The following is a 12,440-nucleotide window of genomic DNA, read 5'->3' on the forward strand; positions in this document are numbered from 1 at the left end:
GGGGGAGGTGTGGCGCTGCTAGTCAAGAGCAGTATTACGGTGGCGGAGAGGATGCTAGATGGGGACTCATCTTCCGAGGTAGTATGGGCTGAGGTTAGAAACAGGAAAGGAGAGGTCACCCTGTTGGGAGTTTTCTATAGGCCTCCAAATAGTTCTAGGGATGTAGAGGAAAGGATGGCGAAGATGATCCTGGATATGAGCGAAAGTAACAGGGTAGTTATTATGGGAGACTTTAACTTTCCAAATATTGACTGGAAAAGATATAGTTCGAGTACATTAGATGGGTCGTTTTTTGTTCAGTGTGTGCAGGAGGGTTTCCTGACACAGTTTGTTGACAGGCCAACAAGAGGTGAGGCCACATTGGATTTGGTTTTGGGTAATGAACCAGGCCAGGTGTTGGATTTGGAGGTAGGTGAGCACTTTGGGGACAGTGACCACAATTCGGTGACGTTTACGTTAAGGATGGAAAGGGATAAGTATACACCGCAGGGCAAGAGTTATAGCTGGGGGAAGGGAAATTATGATGCCATTAGACGTGACTTGGGGGGGATAAGGTGGAGAAGTAGGCTGCAAGTTTTGGACACACTGGATAAGTGGAGCTTGTTCAAGGATCAGCTATTGCGTGTTCTTGATAAGTATGTACCGGTCAGGCAGGGAGGAAGGTGCCGAGCGAGGGAACCGTGGTTTACCAAAGAAGTGGAATCTCTTGTTAAGAGGAAGAAGGAGGCCTATGTGAAGATGAGGTGTGAAGTTTCAGTTGGGGCGATGGATAGTTACAAGGTAGCGAGGAAGGATCTAAAGAGAGAGCTAAGACGAGCAAGGAGGGGACATGAGAAGTATTTGGCAGGAAGGATCAAGGAAAACCCAAAAGCTTTCTATAGGTATGTCAGGAATAAGCGAATGACTAGGGACAGAGTAGGACCAGTCAAGGACAGGGATGGGAAGTTGTGTGTAGAGTCTGAAGAGATAGGCGAGATACTAAATGAATATTTTTCGTCAGTATTCACTCAGGAAAAAGATAATGTTGTGGAGGAGAATGCTGAGCTCCAGGTAAATAGATTAGATGGCATTGAGGTAAGTAGGGAAGAGGTGTTGGCAATTCTGGACAGGCTGAAAATAGATAAGTCCCCGGGGCCTGATGGGATTTATCCTAGGATTCTCTGGGAGGCCAGGGAAGAGATTGCTGGACCATTGGCTTTGATTTTTATGTCATCATTGGATACAGGAATAGTGCCAGAGGACTGGAGGATAGCAAATGTGGTCCCTTTGTTCAAAAAGGGGAGCAGAGACAACCCCGGCAACTATAGACCGGTGAGCCTCACGTCTGTAGTGGGTAAAGTCTTGGAGGGCATTATAAGAGACAAGATTTATAATCATCTAGATAGGAATAATATGATCAGGGATAGTCAGCATGGCTTTGTGAAGGGTAGGTCATGCCTCACAAACCTTATCGAGTTCTTTGAGAAGGTGACTGAACAGGTAGACGAGGGTAGAGCAGTTGATGTGGTGTATATGGATTTCAGCAAAGCGTTTGATAAGGTTCCCCACGGTAGGCTATTGCAGAAAATACGGAGGCTGGGGATTGAGGGTGATTTAGAGATGTGGATCAGAAATTGGCTAGCTGAAAGAAGACAGAGGGTGGTGGTTGATGGGAAATGTTCAGAATGGAGTTCTGTCACAAGTGGAGTACCACAAGGATCTGTTCTGGGGCCGTTGCTGTTTGTCATTTTTATCAATGACCTAGAGGAAGGCGCAGAAGGGTGGGTGAGTAAATTTGCAGACGATACTAAAGTCGGTGGTGTTGTCGATAGTGAGGAAGGAAGTAGCAGGTTACAGAGGGATATAGATAAGCTGCAGTGCTGGGCTGAGAGGTGGCAAATGGAGTTTAATGTAGAGAAGTGTGAGGTGATTCACTTTGGAAGGAAAAACAGGAATGTGGAATATGTGGCTAATGGAAAAGTTCTTGAAAGTGTGGATGAGCAGAGGGATCTAGGTGTCCATGTACATAGATCCCTGAAAGTTGCCACCCAGGTTGATAGGGTGGTGAAGAAGGCCTATGGAGTGTTGGCCTTTATTGGTAGAGGGATTGAGTTCCGGAGTCAGGAGGTCATGTTGCAGCTGTACAGAACTCTGGTACGGCCGCATTTGGAGTATTGCGTACAGTTCTGGTCACCGCATTATAGGAAGGACGTGGAGGCTTTGGAGCGGGTGCAGAGGAGATTTACCAGGATGTTGCCTGGTATGGAGGGAAAATCTTATGAGGAAAGGCTGATGGACTTGAGGTTGTTTTCGTTAGAGAGAAGAAGGTTAAGAGGAGACTTAATAGAGGCATACAAAATGATCAGAGGGTTAGATAGGGTGGACAGTGAGAGCCTTCTCCCGCGGATGGAAATGGCTAGCACGAGGGGACATAGCCTTAAACTGAGGGGTAATAGATATAGGACAGAGGTCAGGGGTAGGTTCTTTACGCAAAGAGTCGTGAGGCCGTGGAATGCCCTACCTGCTACAGTAGTGAAATCGCCAACATTAAGGGCATTTAAAAGTTTATTGGATAAACATATGGATGATAATGGTATAGTGTAGGTTAGATGGCTTTTGTTTCGGTGCAACATCGTGGGCCGAAGGGCCTGTACTGCGCTGTATTGTTCTATGTTCTATGTTCCCCATGGTAGGCTACTGCAGAAAATACAAAGGCATGGGATTCAGGGTGATTTAGCAGTTTGGATCAGAAATTGGCGAGCTGGAAGAAGACAAAGGGTGGTGGTTGATTGGAAATGTTCAGACTGGAGTCCAGTTACTAGTGGTGTACCACAAGGATCTGTTTTGGGGCCACTGCTGTTTGTAATTTTTATAAATGATCTGGAGCAGGGCGTAGAAGGATGCGTGAGTAAATTTGCAGATGACACTAAAGTCGGTGGAGTTGTGGACAGTGCGGAAGGATGTTACAAGTTACTGAGGGACATAGATAAGCTGCAGCGCTGGGCTGAGAGGTGGCAAATGGAGTTTAATGCAGAAAAGTGTGAGGTGATTCATTTTGGAAGAAATAACAGTAAGACGCAGTACTGGGCTAATGGTAAGATTCTTGGCAGTGTGGATGATCAGAGAGATCTCGGTGTCCATGTACATAGATCAGGTTGAGAGGGTTGTTAAGAAGGCGTACGGTGTGTTAGCTTTTATTGGTAGAGGGATTGAGTTTAGGAGCCATGAGGTCATGTTGCAGCTGTACAAAATTCTGGTGCGGCCGCATTTGGAGTATTGCGTGCAATTCTGGTCGTCGCATTATAGGAAGGATGTGGAAGCACTGGAAAGGGTGCAGAGGAGATTTACCAGAATGTTGCCTGGTATGGAGCGAAGATCTTATGAGGAAAGGCTGAGGGACTTGAGGCTGTTTTCGTTAGAGAGAAGAAGGTTAAGAGGTGACTTAATTGAGGCATACAAGATGATCAGAGGATTGGATAGGGTGGACAGTGAGAGCCTTCTTCCTCGGATGGTGATGTCTAGCACGAGGGGACATAGCTTTAAATTGAGGGGAGATAGATATAGGCAAAAAGGTCCTTAATTTGGTTCGCCTCCTCGAGTGGGGGGGGGGTTAACAATCCAATCTCGGGTGCAAAACACAGTTCAGATCCCCACCTAAAATAAGCCGATGTGAGTAGCGGTTGGGGAGGGAGGCCAGCCGGGTGTTAATAAAATTGGTAAAATCCCAATTGGGGCCATAAACGTTGACCATGACTCCCGGGGTGTTCCACTTGAGAGCCACAAACAGTAACATCTCAACCACGGGGGTTGGCTATAATCTGAGAGGTCGAAAACTGAATTATTGTAATTAAAATCGGCGTATCCCTCCTGTCATCGAAACCCGAAAACCTGCCCAACCCACCCCTTGTACAGCGTGATCTGATCTCCTGATACGCAAGTAGGTCTCCTCTTGAGATGGACAAATGCCCTCAACCTTTTCACTGGGCCCTTCAAACCAGGTGACCAAACGTATTGGAGGCTCCCATCACCTCATAATCCGGAGTCAGCAACTCACCGAGAGATCAACCAAAGAACACTGAACGTAAAGCAAAAAAGTACACCCAAGAATGCCACCAAGCCAAGTCGGAAGACTGGACAAGGGAAAACCAACAGACACTGTCAGTAGACTACGCCCCCCCCCACAAATTTGTGAACCCTCCAAAACCACCCCGTTAACTAACTCCTTAGGTAACAGGGAACGGGGCAGCATGGCGGCACCGTGATTAGCACTGCTGCCTCACAGCACCTGGGACCTGGGTTCAATTTTGTCTTTAGGGTCACTGTGGGTTTCCTCCGGGTGCTTCCACAGTCCAAAGATGTGTGGATTAGCTGGATTGGCTATGATAAATTGATCTAGGGATGTGCAGGTTAGGGTCTGGGGGTAGGGGGATAGGGTGGGGTGAACATGGGTAGAGTGCCCTTTTTAAGGGTCTGTGCAGACTTTTGGGGCCAAATGGCCTTTTTCTGCACTGTAGGGATTCTTGTGATTCAATGAAAAATAAATAAAATTTAAAAAATGCCAAAATCCATTTAACTTACACGCTCCTAGCATTTAAATGTCATGTCAAACAACGTTGAAGAATTAAAGGAAACCATATATTAATGTCAAAAACAAAACCCATGTAGTGGAGAAGTTCCAATCAAAGGCAATAAGAACCCCAAGAAAAACAAACCATACAATATGCCCATCAACAGAACCATCAACCAAATTACACAGCGCACAATCTGTGCCTTTTAACAAGAACGACTGCATCTCCTGGCATGTCAAAAACATAGTCTTTTTCCTCCAGCTGGATAGACCAATCCGAACCTGAATCCACTCAGTACTGGGCGGCCTTCACTCCATTAAATGTGGCTCTTTTTTCCGCTAACTCCATGTCCTGTTACAGCCTAATGGGGTGGCCTATCCACTTGAAATCGCAGTGTTCCCTTGCCCATTGCAGAACCCTCTTTTTTAAAAAAAAACGATGGAACTTTACGATCACCAACGGTCGATCTTCAGAATGCGGCTTTGGTCAAATGAGTGATGGGCCCGGTCTAATTCGGGCAGGGATGCAAATCCACCCTCGCCCATCGTTTTGAGGGATATGTCCGAAATATATTCTGTGGGGGTATGGCCCTCTATCCCCTCTGGCAACCCCACAATCCGGATGTTCTGCCTCCTGGACCAGTTTTCCAGGTCATTCAGCTTGGCTCTTAATGACTTATTGGTTTCAGCTACCAAAGTCAGATTGGACTCGAACCCGACACTCTGATCGCTGTGAGCCGATAAAGCCGCCTCAATTAATTGTGACTCCATGGGCTTTGGTCTTGTTAGTTTTCTACATAACCACACGAATGGGGGCCAAGGCCTCTTTTGTTTGGTCTTTAAGATCTTATGATACAATTTGTTGGTGTTTCTCGAAGTCTTACGCCAGAATACTAATAGTCCTGGCCGTTAATAGAGTGGACGGAGAGAAAGAAGCCAACTCCGCCATCTTACTTCCAGTTGAGCCCTGAGAGGCTTCAAGACTCCGAGTTTCTGCCCAGAACTTTCTTAGCTTTGTTTTTTCTGGGAATCTCAGCAGAGATAAAACGCTACCCTGATAACTATCTTGAGTTGAAGGAATAAACGACCCGTGGCCCCAAGAAGAAGGGCAAAATGATCAGTTCTCCAGCGGTAGCCATCTTGTGCGTGTCTTCCTTTTCCATCAGGCCATCGGAAGCAAGGACAATGTTTTTACAGAAAATATTTTTCACTGGAGGCAAGAGAGTTGACTTGCATGCAGTGCATTGATTCAAATGAACAGTCCTATGTGATGGACTTCAGGTGCACTGTAGAGCACATTCCCTTGTCCAGATCTGTTCCCATAGCTATGAAATGGAGGAAGCCAGATGTAGGAACGATGATGAGCCAATGGTTTCCCTCTGGTCAAGTGGGCAGTCCATTGGCTCAGGTTAATGTCAGATTCTAGCTGGGACAATACACAGACTCATTCAGAAGTTAGGCTACAGAGTTTCTGAAGGGAAATAGTGGTTTACTGTCCTGGAATATTTGTAGGGTCTCTGTGTTAGCAGGTGGGGGCCCATGGTGCACGGTGAGTGTTTCGGTGAAAAGTAAAAGCTGATTGTGAATTTACTCTGCAAATTAAAGTGATGGTCAGGATTTTCAGAACCATGGTACATTAATCTACATTTTCAGAACCCTGCTCGTAATACAAAATTTGGTGATCTGAAAATTGAGCTGTGATGGTGCAGAACGTGATGCATCGCTGACCATCTCCCATGACGGTCTGGCCATGTAGCTGAGTTACTGACTCGTGCTCTGTTTAATTTGGTTGGGTTGCCTACTTTCAGAAAAGGAAGCCGGTCTTCTTGACGCACCTCTCCTGTTTTCCCCTAACCTCCAGGTTCTTGAGCTGGGACACTGCTGACAATTTCTCGTTGCCTGTCGGTAGAACCTGCTCCTCTGAAGACCGCTAACTCAACAGAATGCCGTTATTGAACCTGTTGGGATGGGCTGCTGACTGAAGATGGGCACTGTTCATTCGCAAATAGGTAGCAGGACTCAAAATGGCACTTGCATGCTTGTTGGGAATTGGTGTATTCAGCATTCAGTTTGGGGTTGCAGCAGGCCTGATTTGAGTTGTGGGGTGAGATCCACGCAGACACGGGGAGACTGTGCAAACTCCACACGGACAGTGGGCTGGGATATAGACAGCAGTGCTAGCCAGTGTGCAACCATCCAGCCTGGAGTGAGTGAGGTTGATAATAATGGTGTCGTTGGGCTTACAAATCAGCACTGAGCACTTCTCCTGCTCCTGTTCAAAACAAAAAACGCCGGCATCTCCACATCAAAGCAAAAACGACAGGTAGTCTAAGAAAAAGGTCCTGCTGCTGGGGAGTATAAATAGCTGGAAACAAAATAGAAAGCAGAACCACAAAGGTAATTTCTGTATTGCTGCCTGAGACGTGGGGAAAATGTGAGTTTACCCACTTGGGCAGAAGGAATAGAAATGCACAATATTACTTGAATGGAGAAAGATTACAGAATGCTGCAGCACAGAAGGATCTGGCTGTCCTCGTACATGAATCTGCAGGTGCTGATGAGGCAGGCAAATGAAATGTTCTCCTTCATTACAATGGGGCATGGAGCACAACTAGAGAAGTCTTTCTACAACTGTTCTTGTTAGTGTTTTTTTAAAAATAAGCATCTTGCAATTTGATTGTGTATGGATGTTTTTAAATTTTCAGTTTAGCCATGAGGAGCTTGGGTATAAGTTGTGTTTAGCTGCTGCTGGCATCTGAAGCCAAACTACTTCAGAAAACATTGATGTAATAATAAAAAAGATTTAATAATAAAAAAGATTTAACTTTTACAATGTGTGGACTACATTTCTTGTGGTCAAGTTACCTCAGTACTGCACCTTTTAAAATTATTTTCATGTGATGTGGGCATCACTGGCTGGGCCAGCACTTATTCCTTGAGAGGCGGTGAGCGGCCTTCTTGAATTGATGCAGCTGATATGGTGTAAACACATCCACGTGTGCTTTTTGGGTGGTAGCTTCAGGATTTTGACCCAGTGACCATGAAGTAACAGTGAATATAGTTCCAAGTTAGGATGGTGTTGGCTTCGAGGGGAATTTGGAGCTGCTGGTGTTCCCAATCCAGTTGCTGCCCTTGTTCTTCTTGGTGGGTTTGGAAGATGCAATCGAAAGAGCCTTGTTGAGTTGCTGCAGTACATCTTGTAGATGGTACACACTGGTGCAACTGTTCTTAGGTGGTGGAGGGAGTGGATGTTGAAGGTGGGAGAATGTGTTGAATGGGGTGCTATCAACTGGCTTCTTTGTCCTGGATGGTGTTCGGCTTCTTTGTTTTTGGAGCTGCACTGATCCAGGCAAGTGGGGAGATGGTTGGGCCTAGAGCACTATCCTGAGGAACTCCTGTGGTGATGTCCAGGAGCTGAGATGATTGACCACAACGATCTTGCTTCCTGCTAGCTATGACTCCAGTGGACAATTTTCCACCTGATGCCCATTGATTGTCGTTTTGATACTATACTTGGTCAAATGCAACCTCGATGTCAAGGGCAGTCACTCTCTCGCTTCACCCCTTGAGTAGGTGGTAACTTTGGAAGTTTCCTTGCCCACGTTTGACCTGAGGCAATGAGACTTCATGGGGTCAGGGAGTCTATGCTGAGGACTCGCAGGGTGACTCTTTGCCGAATGTATACCACAGTGCAACAACCTCCTGTAGGCCTGTCTCCTTGGTGGAACAGGACATAACCAGTGATCATGGTGTCTCGGACAATGTTTCTGTCAAGCTGCTACCAGTCTGAGGAACAGCATGTCGTTCCCCCCCCCCCCCCCCCCCCCCCCCCCCCCCCCCCACATTTTAAGCCCAAGATGTTAGTAAGGCAGACTAAAAGGGGTTGAAGGGGCTGGGTTGCCGTTGTTGTTTCCATTACCTAGGCCCATGCCCGTTGATCCGTCTGGATACATTGGTGTGTTTTTTTGCTGGGCCGTTTTCAGAGTCAACCACATTGCTGTGCGTCTAGAATCCAATATAGGCCAGGTGAGGAAAGGACATGGGTGAATCTGATGGGGTTTCTATGATCAACAATGGTTCCATTGTCACTATTACCTACACTAGCACTTTTGTTCCAATTTTAGATTTATTAATTGAATTTAAATTCCACCAGCTGCCATGGTGGGTTTCAAACCTATATCCCCAGAGCATTAGTCTGGGTCCCCGGATTAGGACTATTCTATTGCCTCCCCATATATCTGAGGTACTGTATGCAGTTTTGGTTTCCTTACTTAGGGAGTGATGCTTGTATTGGAAGCGGTTCAGAGAAGCTTTGCTGGGCTGATTCCTTGCGTGGAGGAATTTTCTCGGGAATTTCTCGGGAAAAGTTGAGGGGGTTGGACCTTAGTCACTGGAGTACAGAAGGACATGATGAACCTATTGAGATATGTCAGACTCGGGGGATTTGAGGGCATTTCCCCTCTCAAAACGGTCTAGAAATAGGCAGCTCAGCTTCCAGGAAAAATAAAGGGTCACCCATTTAAGATGGAGATGAGGAGAAATTTCTTCCGAGGGTCGGTCATCTTTGGCATTTGCTTCTAGAGAGCAGTGAACGGATAAACTAAAAAATGGGGGAGAAGAGGATAAAGAAACAAAACCATGGTAAAATGGTGCACACCTTCACTTGGCAATTGTTCACACAGCCAATGAGAACATGGGGTAAGATTTTGGTGCCCTGTTCGGGCGCCACAGAACATTCCTTCCCCCGACTCCACTTGTACCAGAGGCACCAATGGCACTGCCTAGAGGAGCCAGTCAATGATTCTTTAACCCCAAAATAAATACACAAGGACATTAGTTCTAAAAGGATATTGTGACCACAAAACTCAAATCCCCCAAATCGAGTACAGTACAGAATGATCATTATTCCACATATTTATAAGAAGACCCGAAAATATTAATATATTTGTTTCAGATTGTAATCATTGTGGTCGGTGTCTCCCTTCACACAGACAATGACAGGATAAAAAGATACAACGATCAGGGGTCTGAGGATAACCGGATACCAGGGTAAAACCATGAGCACATGGCCCTGTGGTGCATGCCCTCTCCGTAAGGCAAAAAAGAAACCTAACTTAGACTCCCAACACCTCAGGCAATGAAAGGATGCCCCAAGTGAAGGTGAACAACAGGATACCACCTTCAGCACAAGATGTGGCTTGGCAGTGTACACTCTCATTCGTGTACCAAGTATCCAGTAAACCAAGACACCATGCAGTGACCCGCCACACAACAGACCTCATTCCTCATCTGTCAAATCCGAGGCATCATTCCAGCCCCACCGACACTGGAGGATCTGAACCACCCTCAGGCGAAGAATCGTCATGACAGCCATCGACTGGGTACATCGGGAAGGGATATGACCCCCTTTGCACACCCCGCACCATCCTAGTGCCGACCAGATAAGGGCCCTGCAATCTCAGGGAAGCCTAAGCCTACAGAAGGAAAACCGTCTGCAGGACCACTTGGGCAACCTTACTCCTCCATCCAGCTTAACCTCGGCTGAAGAAAGACTCTAACTATGCTGAACCGATGCACTCAGACTCTCACTTGGGGCCCTGCAGCCAACAGGATACTACATCCCCAGTGGATCCTTATCTTTTAAGGAGAGCATTCCAGCAGCCCCTCAACAGGGGGACAACTTTGGGGAAGATTACCTACTCCCCCATTCAACCTATCCTCTTCCTGAACAAGGTAAACACAGTTACTGCTGCCCTCACCTAATTAATCAAATGACCACTGCGGCTACCTGCTCAGCCAAGAAAATATAGAAGACCAACCCAAGAAAGGCTAGATATCCAAGGGTTAACTGGGAATGCACCAGTACATATTTTTCCCGTCTACTCTAACAACACCAAAGACACCAACCACAAAAAAAAAGCAACCCTGTCTTCTTCAGGATACATGATCTGCCTGTACTTTCATAAGAGAGCAGCAAGAATTCCATTGTCAAGCAACATCGAGGAACCATCTAGAGATTCACCAAAGCTCCTGCACCTTTGCCATGTCATCCCAAAGCCTTGGAGGTGGGAAACCTAGGCCCTGTCGGGTAGCGAGGACTCATCGCATTTGGTTGCCTCCAATCCTTCTTGACTAACATCGAGGACAAGACAACCGAAACCCAGTGGTCGGAACCCTCGACTGCCCGCAGGCCTCGAGATGGGATATGATGTGCTCCATCAAACTCAAAATGCCCAACCTTCAAATAGATTTGTGAAAACATGGCAGCCAGTTCTCCAACTCAGCCGGGAATTCGTCCCTAGCTCCTCTCCGAACACCGAGCGCACAGATACTCCTCCGACCCCACCTTCCTGAATTGACCAGGATTTTCATTTTTTCCGATTTAAGGGCAATTTAACGTAGCTAATCCACCTACCCTGCACATCTTTGGATTGTGGGAGCGAAACCTATGCAAACACGGGGAGAATGTGCAAACTCCACACTGACAGTGACCCGGAGCTGGGATCGAATCTGGGACCTCGGTGCGGTGAGGCAGGTGCGGTGAGGCAGCAATGTTAACCACTGTACCACCGTGCTGCCCTCAGGACTTTCAACGTACCATGCTGCAGAATTTCCAAAGGCTGCCCCCACCGAAGAAACTGCACTGTCATCTGACCGGATTCTCTTCTCCATCAATTCTCTTCAGGATATCTCGCAGTTAATCAAAGCGAGCAGCAATAACCTGTGTCAGGGAGCCGAGACCATCGCCCACGACTTCACTCAAAATGACAGCTGTCATCTTGACACCACTAACGGCATTGCCGAAGCATAGGCCCCACTCACTGGCGAAAACCGCCATTGCATACAGGGCCCCACCTCCGTTACCTCAATCAAGCAAAGGTTTTCTTGACTTGGCTCCCAGTTGCCAAAATCATCATCTAGCCAGGAACATAGCAAGGGACACACAGACCAGGATCAAATAATTTATGGGTTTGTGCATCAGGATAGTAAAAGGATTAAAAGATGAGTAGCGTCAGAGCTCACAAAAACTCAGCTGCTCCTGTGGTTACTTTTGTGTTATGCTTCTTCATGTAGCATGAGCTGCTTCCTTGATCTATACTCTGACAAAGGAAGGTTCAGACTTGGAGATAGGTTTAACACATTTATTGAGCAGTTAACAATTCTCCTACTTGAGTTCGACTCTCCTGCTGACCTTGCTATAGTAACTCAATCTAACTAACCAGTCTGCTCTAATCCATGTGGTGGGTGTGATGCTTCCTGATCTGCCCCTGTCTCTCTGAGTGTCGCCTATGGAAAGAGAAAGAACATGTGTGCCCTGTCCTTTTATATGGGTAGCCCCCTTGTGGTAGTGTCACCTCCGGGTGTCATGACTGCCCATTGGTCGTGTCCTATCTTACTGACCTATTGGTTGAATGTCTGTGTGTCATGATGTCTCTGGTGCTCCCTCTAGTGTTTACTTCGTCTTAGTGTGTTTATATTATCCCCTTGTGTATTTACAGTGATGCATATCACCACAGTTGCATCACGTGACAACCCTCCCCTGATGTATCCATTGAAATGCTGAACAAGAAATAGAAGAATCATCTATCAATTAGGAGTGATCCCCTCTGAAATGCTGATACTAAACAGCAGGCTGGTCAGTATCTGAAAAGCAAATAGTCCGAACAAGCTTTGCTTTCTCGGATGTCGATTGAACTGCCCGGTTTAGTGCACTGGTTTTCTTTTTTATTTATTTCACCATTCCTTATCCTTTTTCACTACTTTTCCACTTGCTCAAAGGCAGACGGCTCGATCTAGTTCTCTGTCTATAACTAACTATGTATGTGTGTGTGTTTCCATACTGGGACATGCTGGCCTCTTCTTCATCATCCTCCCATGTCCATGAAGTGTATTG

The 12,440-nt window shown here is 46.6% G+C and overlaps 1 protein-coding gene across 2 annotated transcripts in view; it reads left to right on the forward strand.

The window, feature by feature from the left end:
* Window positions 1-12,440, forward strand: part of hip1 (huntingtin interacting protein 1) — a 402,236-nt gene that overhangs the window by 25,073 nt on the left and 364,723 nt on the right. The window lies entirely within an intron of this gene.

The sequence above is a fragment of the Scyliorhinus torazame genome, chromosome 12 (assembly GCF_047496885.1).
Source record: "Scyliorhinus torazame isolate Kashiwa2021f chromosome 12, sScyTor2.1, whole genome shotgun sequence".
Lineage (NCBI taxonomy): Eukaryota > Metazoa > Chordata > Chondrichthyes > Carcharhiniformes > Scyliorhinidae > Scyliorhinus > Scyliorhinus torazame.